Consider the following 12,568-nt stretch of genomic DNA (forward strand, 5'->3'; position numbering starts at 1 on the left):
CTAAAAAACATTCTGTGTATATTTATAGAGCAGCGGTGCCTTTTGTCCCCAAAGCCCAATCCAGAAATATGAGAAGGATGGATGCACAAGGCTCCTCAGCGATTAGGGATTCTCGGCCGTTGGATCTCTCCCTTGATGTGATTTGGGCCGTCGGATCTGCCCCTGGGATGAGCTGGGCCGTTGGATAAAAATCGAGACGCTCGCAAGCCCCGGTCGTGCCACCGCGCGTAAATAGCCTGCCCCGCCGAGGGCATTCTGTCATTTCACCCATAGGCGTATGAATGTAGCACGCCCGTGGTGAGCCCTAGCCGCATCCTCCCCGCACTCGCCCCCCGCCCACGCGTCCTCGCGTCCTCGCGTCCCAGCCCCCTCCCCTAACCCTAGCCCCCTCCCGCGCCGCCCACTTCCCCGGCGTCGTCGCCGTCGTCCACCGCCACCCCCATCGCGCCCCCACCCTCTCCCCGTTGCTGCCGGCCCCCACCTTCTCCCAATCCCCTCACCTTCTTTCTCGTGGCCGGTGGATTCGCCCCTCGCGGGATCGATTCCTCCGAGCCGACGGGGTCTTCAGGGACGGACGGGAGCGGCGCGTCCCCCATCGGTGCGTTGGTGAGCGCGGCGGCGGCCGTGGCCGAGCTCGAGCCCGTAGCTCAGATCCTTCAGGGCCGGACGGGAGCGGCGCGTCCCCCATCGGCGCGTTGGTGAGCGCGGCGGCGGCCGTGGCCGAGCTCGAGCCCGCAGCTCAGATCCGCAGGATCCCGTCAAGAGCCTCGGTATGCATCCTTCATTACCTTTTCTTCTTCTTCTTCTTTCTCTGGTTTTCATCTTCCTCTGATGCGTGACTGTGTGCAGGCCCATCCCATGGAGAAGATGTTGCGGCTCTTCTAGCTCCCCTCCCCTGCGCAGGTCAGGTGTAGGTGGTAAGCCACCGCTTCCTCTCCCCTCTCCTCTGTCCTGCTCTCTCTCTAACGCTCGATTCGTCTCTGTAGGTTGTGGGTACAACCGTAACCAGCAAATCAGCCCCATCTGCAGCAAATCAGCCTGAGGAGGTGGAGGAGCAGGCACCCAGAACCAACATGGTGGTGTAGGTGGTAAGCCACCGCTTCCTCTCCCCTCTCCTCTGTCCTGCTCTCTCTCTAACGCTCGATTCGTCTCTGTAGGTTGTGGGTACAACCGTAACCAGCAAATCAGCCCCATCTGCAGCAAATCAGCCTGAGGAGGGGGAGGAGCAGGCACCCAGAACCAACATGGTGAATTTCCTCTCCCCCAATCTACCCCCACATCTGAACATCATCTACACTTTGTACCTTGTGTTGGTTTAGTTTGCACCTTCCTTTTGGATGGCATGACGTTTGGGTTCATCATCCGTGAAGAAAACCATAGCAAACTCTGTGTGCGCGCATCATGTTATGGTTTAGTTTTGGATGACTCAAACTGGAGCAAATTGTGTGTGTATGTATCCATTGTATGCACACATCAAATTGTGTGTGTATGTATCCATTGTATGCACACATCATGTGTTTTTTTAACTGGACAAGAGGGCTGCCTCTGCACTGCACTCTTGCACTCAGATAGATTGATCTAAAAAAGTTTTTTTGCTTCTGAATTGATCGATTTAATTTGTTTGCTGCTCAAGTGTAACAACTGAGACATTATCCTTCAGTCTGTTCCTCATGAGTTATGATCCATTTGATGGTGGCTGCTCTATAATATTAGGGTACGTAGTATACAATCATTAATTTAAATCAATTGATCTGTTGACTGTAAGGCTTTCATACAGTTGACTGAGATGCATGCTCTAGAATATTTCCACACTCATGCCTTGTCACCAGTCAGTAGAATAAGAGGGCAAGTGGATTAGCTAGAGAATAATTGTGCCAAAATATGCATCTTTATTATTATTACTTTGACTAGAAAACTATAGGGAAGGCCTCCCTAGCAACACAATTTATCAAGGAAAAGATAACTGCAACAGCGATAAGGGGATTTGTACTAGATAGATAATTTGTGTGCTTATCCCATTAACTTGAGTGTGTTATTACAGGTTGCAGGAATAGCTTTATATTAGGAGCAGCTTCTCCACCACCACTCAGCGGTAGAGGAGGTGTGCTTCTTCCCCAACACAACATAGCGGCAGCCACGGTATCCTCGGCCCTCTCCCTCTATCTACCCTCTTCTGTTCCTTACCGAAAAATCATTTTTTTACCTTGTGGTCGTGGGTAATTTAGTGCAACTTTTCCTGCTCATATCTGGAGTATGATGTGAATTGGGTGATTTTGTGCAGTCCTTTAGCTTGCTGTAGACTTGTAGATATATGTAGCTAAAGTAAGTAGGGTTTGGTATGTGATTTTTGTAGCTTTTATTATGATACATCCTTTAAACATTTGCTTTGCCATACTTATTATTAGTACCCGTAGCGGGAACGGTTGCCAATCTCTGTTGGACACACTCGGATGGCGATTTGGATGTTTGCATCAGATATCTATATTTATTTTAGTTCTGCTTGCTCTTACTAAAATAGAAAATATAGTTGTGCCCATTTCCATTATAGTACCCCCGAATAAAATGGTAAATACTACAGTTATCATATACAATCTTTCAGGAGTGAATGCCACAAGCGCATTTTTGTTAATATCCCCTGCTTCCTGGTGTATTTGTTTCTTGGTAAAAGTGAACTTACAATGAATATTTTTGTGCTGGAGCAGGCTGCAAGGTCTGTATTTGGCTGTGCACATTTAATTATAGTATCTGGTGAAGATACCCTGTTCAAGGACAGGGAGGGTGTGTAAACTTTGTGAAATCTTGTCCTATTGATGACTTTGCAAACTTATCAGGAGGCGGTGTTAAGAAATCTAAACATTTTATGAATATATAGGAAAACATTTATAGGTTAGAAACAGTATGTTCTACTTCTGCAGATTATCTAGATAAGTGATGAAGTTTAGTTAGTATATTTTTTTCTGTCACTTCTTTATCTACCAAAAGTGCGAACCCATGGTATGAGCCACTAATGCAAGCATCATCATTCTTCTCTTAGTGAAACATCAACTTTCCAAGGACAATATCCCAAACTGGACAGTTGATACATGGAACTATTTTACTTTAACGTTTAAGGTTTGGCTGCAAATCTGGGATGCAGGAGGTGAAAATTCATTGTCTAATACGTTTCTCAGTTTTCCTCTTTCAGAAGCGAGATATTTTTCAAGATCTTGCTCCACTGTTGTGGCACTCCTTTGGCACCGTTGCTGCACTGCTCCAGGTAGGTTACAATTATTGCATGGTTCTAAATTCAGTTGCAATGGCAAGAGTAAATATGTACTTCTGCAGTTATGGTTATTTAAGTTATGGTGGTCATGCATGTGTATTGTTTCTTTCAATATGAAATTTGTTGATGGTTCTGTGCATTTTCCTTATTCAGTCTGTCTTGCTGTTTTGAAATGTATGCAGGAGATTGTGTCAATCTACCCTTCACTTTCACCTCCTACTTTGTCGCCAGTTGCATGAAACCGTGTATGCAATGCACTTGCACTTCTTCGGGTATGCTTTTACATGAGAAAGAAAGGAAACCCTCACTCCTGGTGGGCCTTGTGGTGGATTGAGAATACTGCTGCTTTCATATCATGCTTGCTTGCCATCTGCCCCTCAATTTCATTTTACTTCTTTTTTTATTTGCAGTGTGTTGCTTCACACCCTGAGACCAGGATCCCGTTCTTGAATGGTACTGAGCGCTACTGTTTCTATGCCAAGTCTTAAATATTTCCATTGTTTATAATTAAAAAAGCTTTCCTCATTTTGGTGACTTTACAGAATAAGTAAATCTTAACTACAGTGATTAATAATTAAGTCTTCTTCCTTTTCCTTTGCAGCTCACATCCCACTGTACCTGTACCCGTTCCTTAATACTACCAGCAAGACCAGACCTTTTGAGTACTTGAGGCTTACCAGCTTGGGTGTTATTGGTGCTCTTGTGAAGGTAATTTAAAACTAGATACTTATGCAAACTAGGAACGGATGGTCCATCTAGATTTTTCTTTAAATGGTGAGAGGGTTGAGTCAGAGGGGAAAACAGTCATGGGGATTGGTTGTATTCTTTTTTTTGTAGACTATCTTTTTCTTTTGGTATTCTCATTCCAGTAATCCAGTCATTTTAATCAAATGGACTGGTTGGGATTGGATCCCAGGAATCCCAACCGGAACTGTTATTTTTTAACCAAATAAGCTAATGATTTGCTAGAAATTATATTGTTTCTTCTTTTCGATATCCGATTCGCATACCATAAGAGTATTTTTGTTGCTTTGTTTTTGATATATGCAGGTTGATTATTCTGAAGTTATTGGGATTTTGCTTCAAACTGAAATAATCCTTCTGTGTCTGTGTACTATGGAGATGGGCAGTGAACTTTCCAAAACAGTATGAACTCAACCCCTTCTATAAATCTAAGTCTATATGCTTTGTAGCATTTGACAACGCATTAGCAATGGTTAATTATAATCTTATGTGAAATTTGCATGGTGCAACACTGAAATCATGCTGCAATCTAATTTGGTTATGGTATGAATTGCTGTGATTATCTGTGGTAGCTGCCTTCTGTAGGTTGCTTTCTTCATCCTTTTCATCTTATCTTACTGGAATATTTTATCTTTTATCAATTATATAAATTTGTATTATTTAAATTACCCTGTTGGTAGCTAATAAATAACGATGTGGATGACATGAAGAAACTCAAAACTGGTTGTCGAGCCATGATGTACTTAAAGCTTCCATAGATAGCTTTTTACTAGATTGTTGGGACCTCTTTACTGGCTGGCCCGCATCGGTTTAAGCAAGGGACAGAGGAAGAGGGGGAGAGGCGTCATCATGCAGCAAGGGAGACAGGACGAGGGAGAGATGCGGCATGAGGAATTGTGCACCATACGAAAGCTTTAGTAGGAGAATAGGAAGATGGGCATGTGATTTAATGGGCTAGGCCAGCCCATCTAGCTTATTACTTCACGTTACAGTACAAACGCCTAATTGCGCCTACTTTCGTCTAATCACGCCTAAGCTATAAAAGCGAAGTAGGTGGCCAAATGCATAATTAACGCCTAGCGCCTTTTTGAACTTTGATTCACATTACCTTTGAATTTAAATGTTTGAGTACTCCAAACATGTTTGTATCAACAAATTTTGATACAGTATGTAGTGCTATCATCTCATGGTTTCTTTTTACTGCCATGAATGTATTTTGAGTACGTCAACTAAATTTTAATTCAGTTCACAATGCACACAATTTTGGTGACTCTTGCGTGCTCAAGCTTTGCGTCGTTTCGACGTGTGCATTCATGTTGGTTCGTGCGGTGGAGGCGTTTTGGCGGTGGACCACGGCCTTGCGGTTCCTGGAGCCTGGGGAGGCTGTGCGAGGAAACTAGGGTCCCACACGCTAGGAGCTCTCCTGGAGCTCCCCCATGCCTTGAGCTCGCTAGGAGGAGCAGAGGCCTACGCGCTCCCTGTGGCAATGCCTGGGGCGGTCTGCAAGGAGGAGCAGAGGCTTGGATCTGCGGGGAGGAGCAGAGGCCTGGAGCCGGCGGCGAGCTGTGGAGGTGACGACGCGAGGGAGGGGATCGGGAGGGAAAGGGAGGAGCGGATAGCCAACTTTTGAATTGTATAAGGATGTAACTGAAAATTGTGTTTAGTTCAAAATTTATGTCCCTTGCGACATATATTTCGGGCCGGAGGGAGTACTATTGACATAGATACACTTTATTTATCATGGATTTTTTTTATATCATATTATCAAGTGAAAATGATCTATGTATGCACCTCTTATGGTCATGTGACTCATGTACAGTTCAGAGCCATTGATATTCATCAAACACATAATTTTAATAGAGCTTGTGAAAAAAATTGCCCATAGAAATAATGACTTTGGATTGGTAGTGTCAAAAGGATGCAGAACATTTGTAACATTTCTTCTCATATTCATGAGACTTTCACTCTGTTGTTGCTTTAGTCATGTTTAATTTCATTACATATGTGTGCATGTATCAGTTTTCATATTTAAAGTGATATATTTGAGAATTATGAGTACTTTTGCCAAATTTGATGGGCACAAAATAGAAGCATCTGGAAGCAGGACAAACGCAGCTGATATTTTGTTGGTCATTTTTGGCGTCGCATCTCAAATGGAATGGAACTCATGGAGGCAATTGAACCAAGCTATCTGTTGTATGCCTAATTATGGTTTTGTAGTTTTATCGGCTCCGTTGCCACTGTTGGCTTTTGCTCTCTTATGTTCCTTCTCATATTATTGAACTTAATGTTGGTTAATTAGCTTTTGTAATCATATGACAATGCTGAATTGGATGTTGCCTTGCTTCTGGGAAGGGTTAGTTTTTATGATCTCATGACCATGTTGAACTCGATGATGTTACTCTTCTGGTACAGAGTGCATGTTTCTTCTTACCCCCGAACACGATAATGGTTGTCCTATTACATATGTTGAACTCTCCTTCATACAAATGCATTATGCCGTTTGATCTTCGACTGCTTGACCATATCGTTGGGACTGGCACCCTCGCGCCAAGGCGCGTTGCCGATCCTATATATGAGTAAATGTGTTGTAATATTGTTCTCATGGCTATGGAGACGTGTTATACTACAGTTTTGGTATCCATCGATGGTGTCTTGCTCTTATTACATGTGAATGTTTCTTTCTTCTTTTATTTTGTAATCCTGATTGAATATGTATGCTAAGCCTGACTTTCTACTAACTTGACATTACTTGCTTGGCCACATCGTTGCGACCGGCACCCTTGCGCCGAGGGCGCGATCCCGATCTAGTTGGTATGGTGGCTACCACGTTAGCCCGAAAAACAGAAGGTCTTGTGTTTGAGCCTCCAATGTGCGCCACTTTTGGCTTTTTTTTATTAAAAATACTAAGAAACAACGTGACGTACGAAATTTGTAGCTTAACGTACGAAATCTTGGTTGGACAAAAATAGTGGAGAAATAATCCGTCCTTTAATATTAGGTAGAGATTCATTGTGTTTGGCGAAAAGTATGTTTGTCTTTTATTCCTCGGTTTGGGAGTTGTATGGATGATGTTCACGTCCTACAACTCAATGTTATCAATTTGTTTTCTTTGTCATAACCTATGTAGTTGGTTGCCGCGTCGTTGGAGGGTTCTGCTAATAAATTCAGAGAAGAACTTCTTTTCATTTTTCATGGTAATACGTGTCTCACTTATATCATAAGTATCATAGTACAAGTCACGTAACCGACCTGGCAAAACTGAAAAGATGGCAGAAAGCTAGCTTTTGCACAAAGGAACAACAACCCAGAAGTAAAATTACAATCAAGATTGAAGAAACCTTTGAACTTGACACCAACGTCCGTCACCTGCCTCTGGAACCACCACAGCAGCCATCAAAGGAAAAATAATGACGGATCACCTTCACACCCGAGCTCGTAGCGGCTCCATCGCTGATATGCAGCTTTGCGGACCTTCAAGGTGGCTCACCAAAGGCAAAACCATAACCGTTGAACGAATTAGACCGGGGCAACACCCCGGACACGCCATCGAACTCCAGATCTGGCACCCCCACACAACTAGAACGTCGGAGGAGAAAACCACATCTGCCATCCACGAACCGCGAACCCAGCACACGATCCACCATATTTCAGATGCCGCCGATGCAGACCACAATCTGCATCCGCTCCTGGACTACCTCCCAAGCTCCGCGCCGGCGCTGGAGCAAACGCCGTCGCAACGACGGAGCCCGAGGACACAGGTCCACCACAAGGATGTCGCCGCCGCCACGCCATCTTTGCTTGAACAGACTGATTTTCAAATCCATCCCCAACCATATGACAGATCGCCTCGTTGGAGTAGGATCCGAAGAAACTTTATTCAACGCCGCCATCGCCGCCGCCGAAGCCAGGACGATGAACGGCCTAAAATCCTAATCTACGAGAGAGAAAACGATCCACACGTGTGGATCCGGCGACCCCCCCTCACCACCGACGACCGAGGCTGCCGGCGGAGGGGAGCCGCCGGACGGCGGCGGCGGGGAAGACTACCGGCAGCGAGGTCGCCTTTTCTTTCCTCTGGCGGAAGAAGAAAAGCGAACCGTGTCTCTGGACTGCCCGATTCTACGCGCTTTGTGCTTGGGACCTCCAATCCACTGTATTCCGTACACATAAGAACTTCTTTTCATCAAAGTGAAAGTTGCGCTACACATATTCCACAGCTATGTATTGTCTACCACAAGCTCATTTGCTTACCAAAAATTGCCGACGACACCGCGGAACGATTTATTGAAAAGGGGCGTTATAGCTTGCCAAACATACCATCCGTCTAGGCCTATTATGTAAACCATGATGGTAAGTGGGGTCGTCTAATGTTGCTCAGTGGGGCCCAAGTTTTCTACAGCACACTCTTCCTAGCCCACTCAATGGACTGGTTTTTGGATGAGCTAGGAACTCATTTATTAGTTGTTTTTAATGATGTTGAATTATCCATGCAGATTAATTATGCGAGCTAACCATGGATGAGGCATCCATGCATGCATGTTACTAGGCAAGGTTGGGTTTACAAGTGATGCGGCATGAACTACGTCGGTATTTTCCCAAAGAGGAAAGGATGATGCAGCACAACTATTGTAGGTATTTCTCTCAGTGATGAGACCAATGTTATCGAACCAGTAGGAGAATCACGCAACACCACGTACACAGCTCCTGCACACAAAGAACAAATATTTGCAACCTGGCGTAAGAGAGGGGTTGTCAATCCCTCACGGGTAAAAAGATAGGTAAAATTGTAGTAGATTGGATAAATAGATCTTGCGGGAACGTGAGATAAAATAAATAATAATAAATTACAGCAAGGTATTTTTGGATTAATAGATCTGAAAATAAAAGCAAATAAAAATAGACCTCGAAGGCGGATATAATAAAGAAGAGACCCGGGGCCCGTAGATTTCCTTAGTGGCTTCTGTTGAGAAAAATAGCATACGGCGGATAAACAAATTACTGTTGGGAAATTGATAGGACTTCAAATAATCATGAGATATCCAAACAATGATCATTATATAGGCATCACGTCCAAGATTAGTAGACCGACTCCTGCCTGCATCTACTACTATTACTTCACACATCGACCGCTATCCAACATGCATCCAGTGTATCAAGTTCATGGAGAAATGGAGTAATGCAATAAGAACGATGACATAATGTAGACAAGATCTATTTATGTAGAAATAGACCCCATCTACATGTGTACTTGCGGCAGCTGTAATTGATTTTCGTCGACTTTCCTAGGGTTTCTGGAATATTGGGGTATTTAGAGAGCAAAGAGACGGTGCGGGAGGCCACCGAGGTGGGCACAACCCACCAGGGCGCGCCTGGGCCCCCAGACGCGCCCAGGTGGGTTGTGCCCCCCTCGGGGCACCCCTCCGGTACTTCTTCGGCCCATCTTGTTTCTTCTAGTCCAAAAAAAAATCTCCAAAAAATTTCGCTGCATTTGGACTCCGTTTGGTATTGATTTTCTGTGAAGTAAAAAACAAGCAAAATACAGCAACTGCCACTAGGCACTATGTCAATAGTTTAGTCCCAAAAAATATATAAAGTTGCTATAAAATGATTGTAAAACATTCAAGAATGATAATATAATAGAATGGAACAATAAAAAATTATAGATACGTCGGAGACGTATCAGCGCATCCCCAAGCTTAATTCCTGCTCGTCCTCAAGTAGGTAAATGATAAAAATATTTTTTTTGATGTGGAATGCTGCTTAACATGTTCATCACATATTCTTTTCTTTGTAGCATAGACATTTGAACTTTTATATGATTCAAAGCAATAGTCTAGTTTTGATATGAAGATTTCAATACTCAAGCATATCAATAAGCAACCATGCACTACTAGGGAAACCTTATACACAGAACCTTAGCAATAGCGGGGGTTAAAAAGAGGCGCTGCTGGTACTTAGCAGCTGCACGTATCCACATAAGGTGCTGCTGCTACAGATATAGCAGTAGCGCGGCAAGGACGAAGGGCACTACTACTAAAATTGCCAAACCGTTGCCGCTAGGCAAAGTGTAGTAGTAGCGCGTACGCCTAAAACGCGCTACTGCTAAACCCACCCTATCTTCTTGCCCCAACCACCCCTCACTATCCCCCTCTCCACTCCCACTCTCACTCTCCCACGCACGTTGTCCACCGTCGCCAACGACATATGGCCCTCCCCCATCGCCGCATTGCCGCCGCCGCCCTCGCTTCTCCTTCCTCGGTATGCGGTGCCTCTCCTCCTCCTCCTCCTCCCTCCTCCTGCTGTGCCCTCCGTCGGTGTCAAAACTGGCGGATCTCGGATAGGGGGTCCCGAACCGTGCGTCTAAGGCTAATGGTAACAGGAGGCAGGGGACACGATGTTTTACCCAGGTTCGGGCCCTCTCGATGGAGGCAATACCCTCCTTCCTGCTTGATTGATCTTGATGATATGAGTATTACAAGAGTCGATCTACCACGAGATCGTAGAGGCTAAACCCTAGAAGCTAGCCTATGATTATGATTGTTGTTGTCCTACGGACTAAACCCTTCGGTTTATATAGACACTGGAGGGGGCTAGGGTTACACAGAGTCGGTTACAGAGAAGGAGATCTACATATCCGAATTGCCAGGCTTGCCTTCCACGCAAAGGAGAGTCCCATCCGGACACGGGACGAAGTCTTCAATCTTGTATCTTCATAGTCTAACAATCCGGCCAAAGTATATAGTCCGGCTATCCGAGTACCCCTTAATCCAGGACTCCCTCAGTAGCCCCTGAACCAGGCTTCAATGACGATGAGTCCGGCACACAGATTGTCTTCGGCATTGCAAGGTGGGTTCCTTCTCCGAATACTCCATAGAAGATTTCGAACACAAGAATCGTGTCCGGCTCTGCAAAACAAATTCCACATACCACCGTAGAGAGCACAATATTCCACAAATCTAATCCACTGACAACTTTTCATAGCGTGACATCACGCCACGGCCCAGTCATTATTCGAACCATTTTCATAACCTGCCGATGCACATATCGTGAGGCGGTTTTATCAGCACGTCTTGTCGAAACAGAGATCGTGTCCCCTCATTGCGGGATTCTCATCAATGCGAGTGTGGGTAACCCAACCGTGCCATCAAACATGGCACTTGGGGGAATAAGCATTTTTAGCGGGCAAGTGGGGAGGCGCAGGATCTCTGCTGCCTTTATAAGGGGATAAGAACTCCCCTTTTCACACACGCCCTCCTCTACTCATCCATTACTTTCCGCTCGAGCCCTAGTGCCCAAGCGTTCCTCTTCTCCGCCCAAAAAGGCTCCCCGAAGATGTCCGGATCTGGAGCATGAGGCAAGTGGATGGTCTCTACCGTCCGGGAGAAGGATATCAAAAAGCTTTGGGGGGCCGGGTATCTGGCCAAGAGAATTGGCCACCGTCTTCTGACGGCGGGACAGATCATCCCCACTCCGGAACCCCATGAGAGGGTGGTATTCCTCCCTCATTTTTTCCGCGGGCTAGGGTTTCCCCTTCATTAGTTCGTTCGCGGCATCATGCATTATTACGAGATTGATTTCCATGATCTGTCCCCAAAATCCTTCCTCAACATCTCGACATTCATAGTCGTGTGCGAGGCCTTTCTCCATGTCCCGCCGCACTTTGGCTTATGGCTGAAGGTTTTTAACGTGAATCCCAAGGTAGTGAGCGGCGAGCATGCCGAATGCGGAGGCGCAATGGTGAGCAAGATGCCCAATGTTACATGGCCGACAGGGACTTTCAATGATTCTGTCAAGGAGTGGCAGCAGCAGTGGTTTTACATCACCGAGCCGCGTGGCAAGGAATGGACTGCCGTTCCAGAGTTCAGATCCGGTGCCCCCCTGCGACTTACGTCCTGGCATAAGAAGGGCATGAACTGGGCTTCGTCTGATGAGCTATCAGAGCTCCAGACGCACGTCCAAGACATGGAAGACAAGAGCATCAAGCTCGTTAATGTAGTCCAGGTGATGTTGGTTCACCGGATTCTACCATGTCAACACCGGGCTTGCAATCTATGGAAGTTCGACCCGGCCAAGCACCAGACCCTGCTAGAGATCTTTGGCTCTACGCATAAGGACATATGGAAGATGCTTTTTAAATCGGCAAACCGTGGCCGGACTCCACGGAGGACCGTGGGTACTGTCCCGCCCCGCAAGTTCGGTAAGTAACTGAATGTTTGACAATTCATGTGTTTTATCTGTACATCCTCAGGGAAATACTTAACGTATTTCCCATCATTTTCCTAGGGTTGGGTGAAGAAGGCGGGGCAGATCTACTGTTCGGGCCCTCTGCCAGAAGAACTGGCCGGCCCAACTTCGGATGAAGATGCTGGTCCCGGCGCCATATAAGGCGCCGAAGAAGAAGGCCGAAAAGGAGGCCAAGAAGACCAGGGGCGGCCTCCGTCACCGTGGAGCCTCGGACACAAAATCCGAAGACTCCAATGCCCATTCTTCCTCCGAAGAGGACGGAGAGGAGGAGGAAGACGAATCCCCCGTGGGGGGAAAGAAGAAAAGGACGGCCTC

The 12,568-nt window shown here is 45.8% G+C and overlaps 1 pseudogene; it reads left to right on the forward strand.

The window, feature by feature from the left end:
- The window catches only part of LOC119350668, a 46,961-nt pseudogene extending 40,514 nt beyond the window's left edge, over positions 1-6,447 (forward strand).
- Positions 6,448-12,568: the final 6,121 nt, after the last annotated feature.

The sequence above is a fragment of the Triticum dicoccoides genome, chromosome 1B, assembly GCF_002162155.2.
Source record: "Triticum dicoccoides isolate Atlit2015 ecotype Zavitan chromosome 1B, WEW_v2.0, whole genome shotgun sequence".
In the NCBI taxonomy this organism is placed as follows: domain Eukaryota; kingdom Viridiplantae; phylum Streptophyta; class Magnoliopsida; order Poales; family Poaceae; genus Triticum; species Triticum dicoccoides.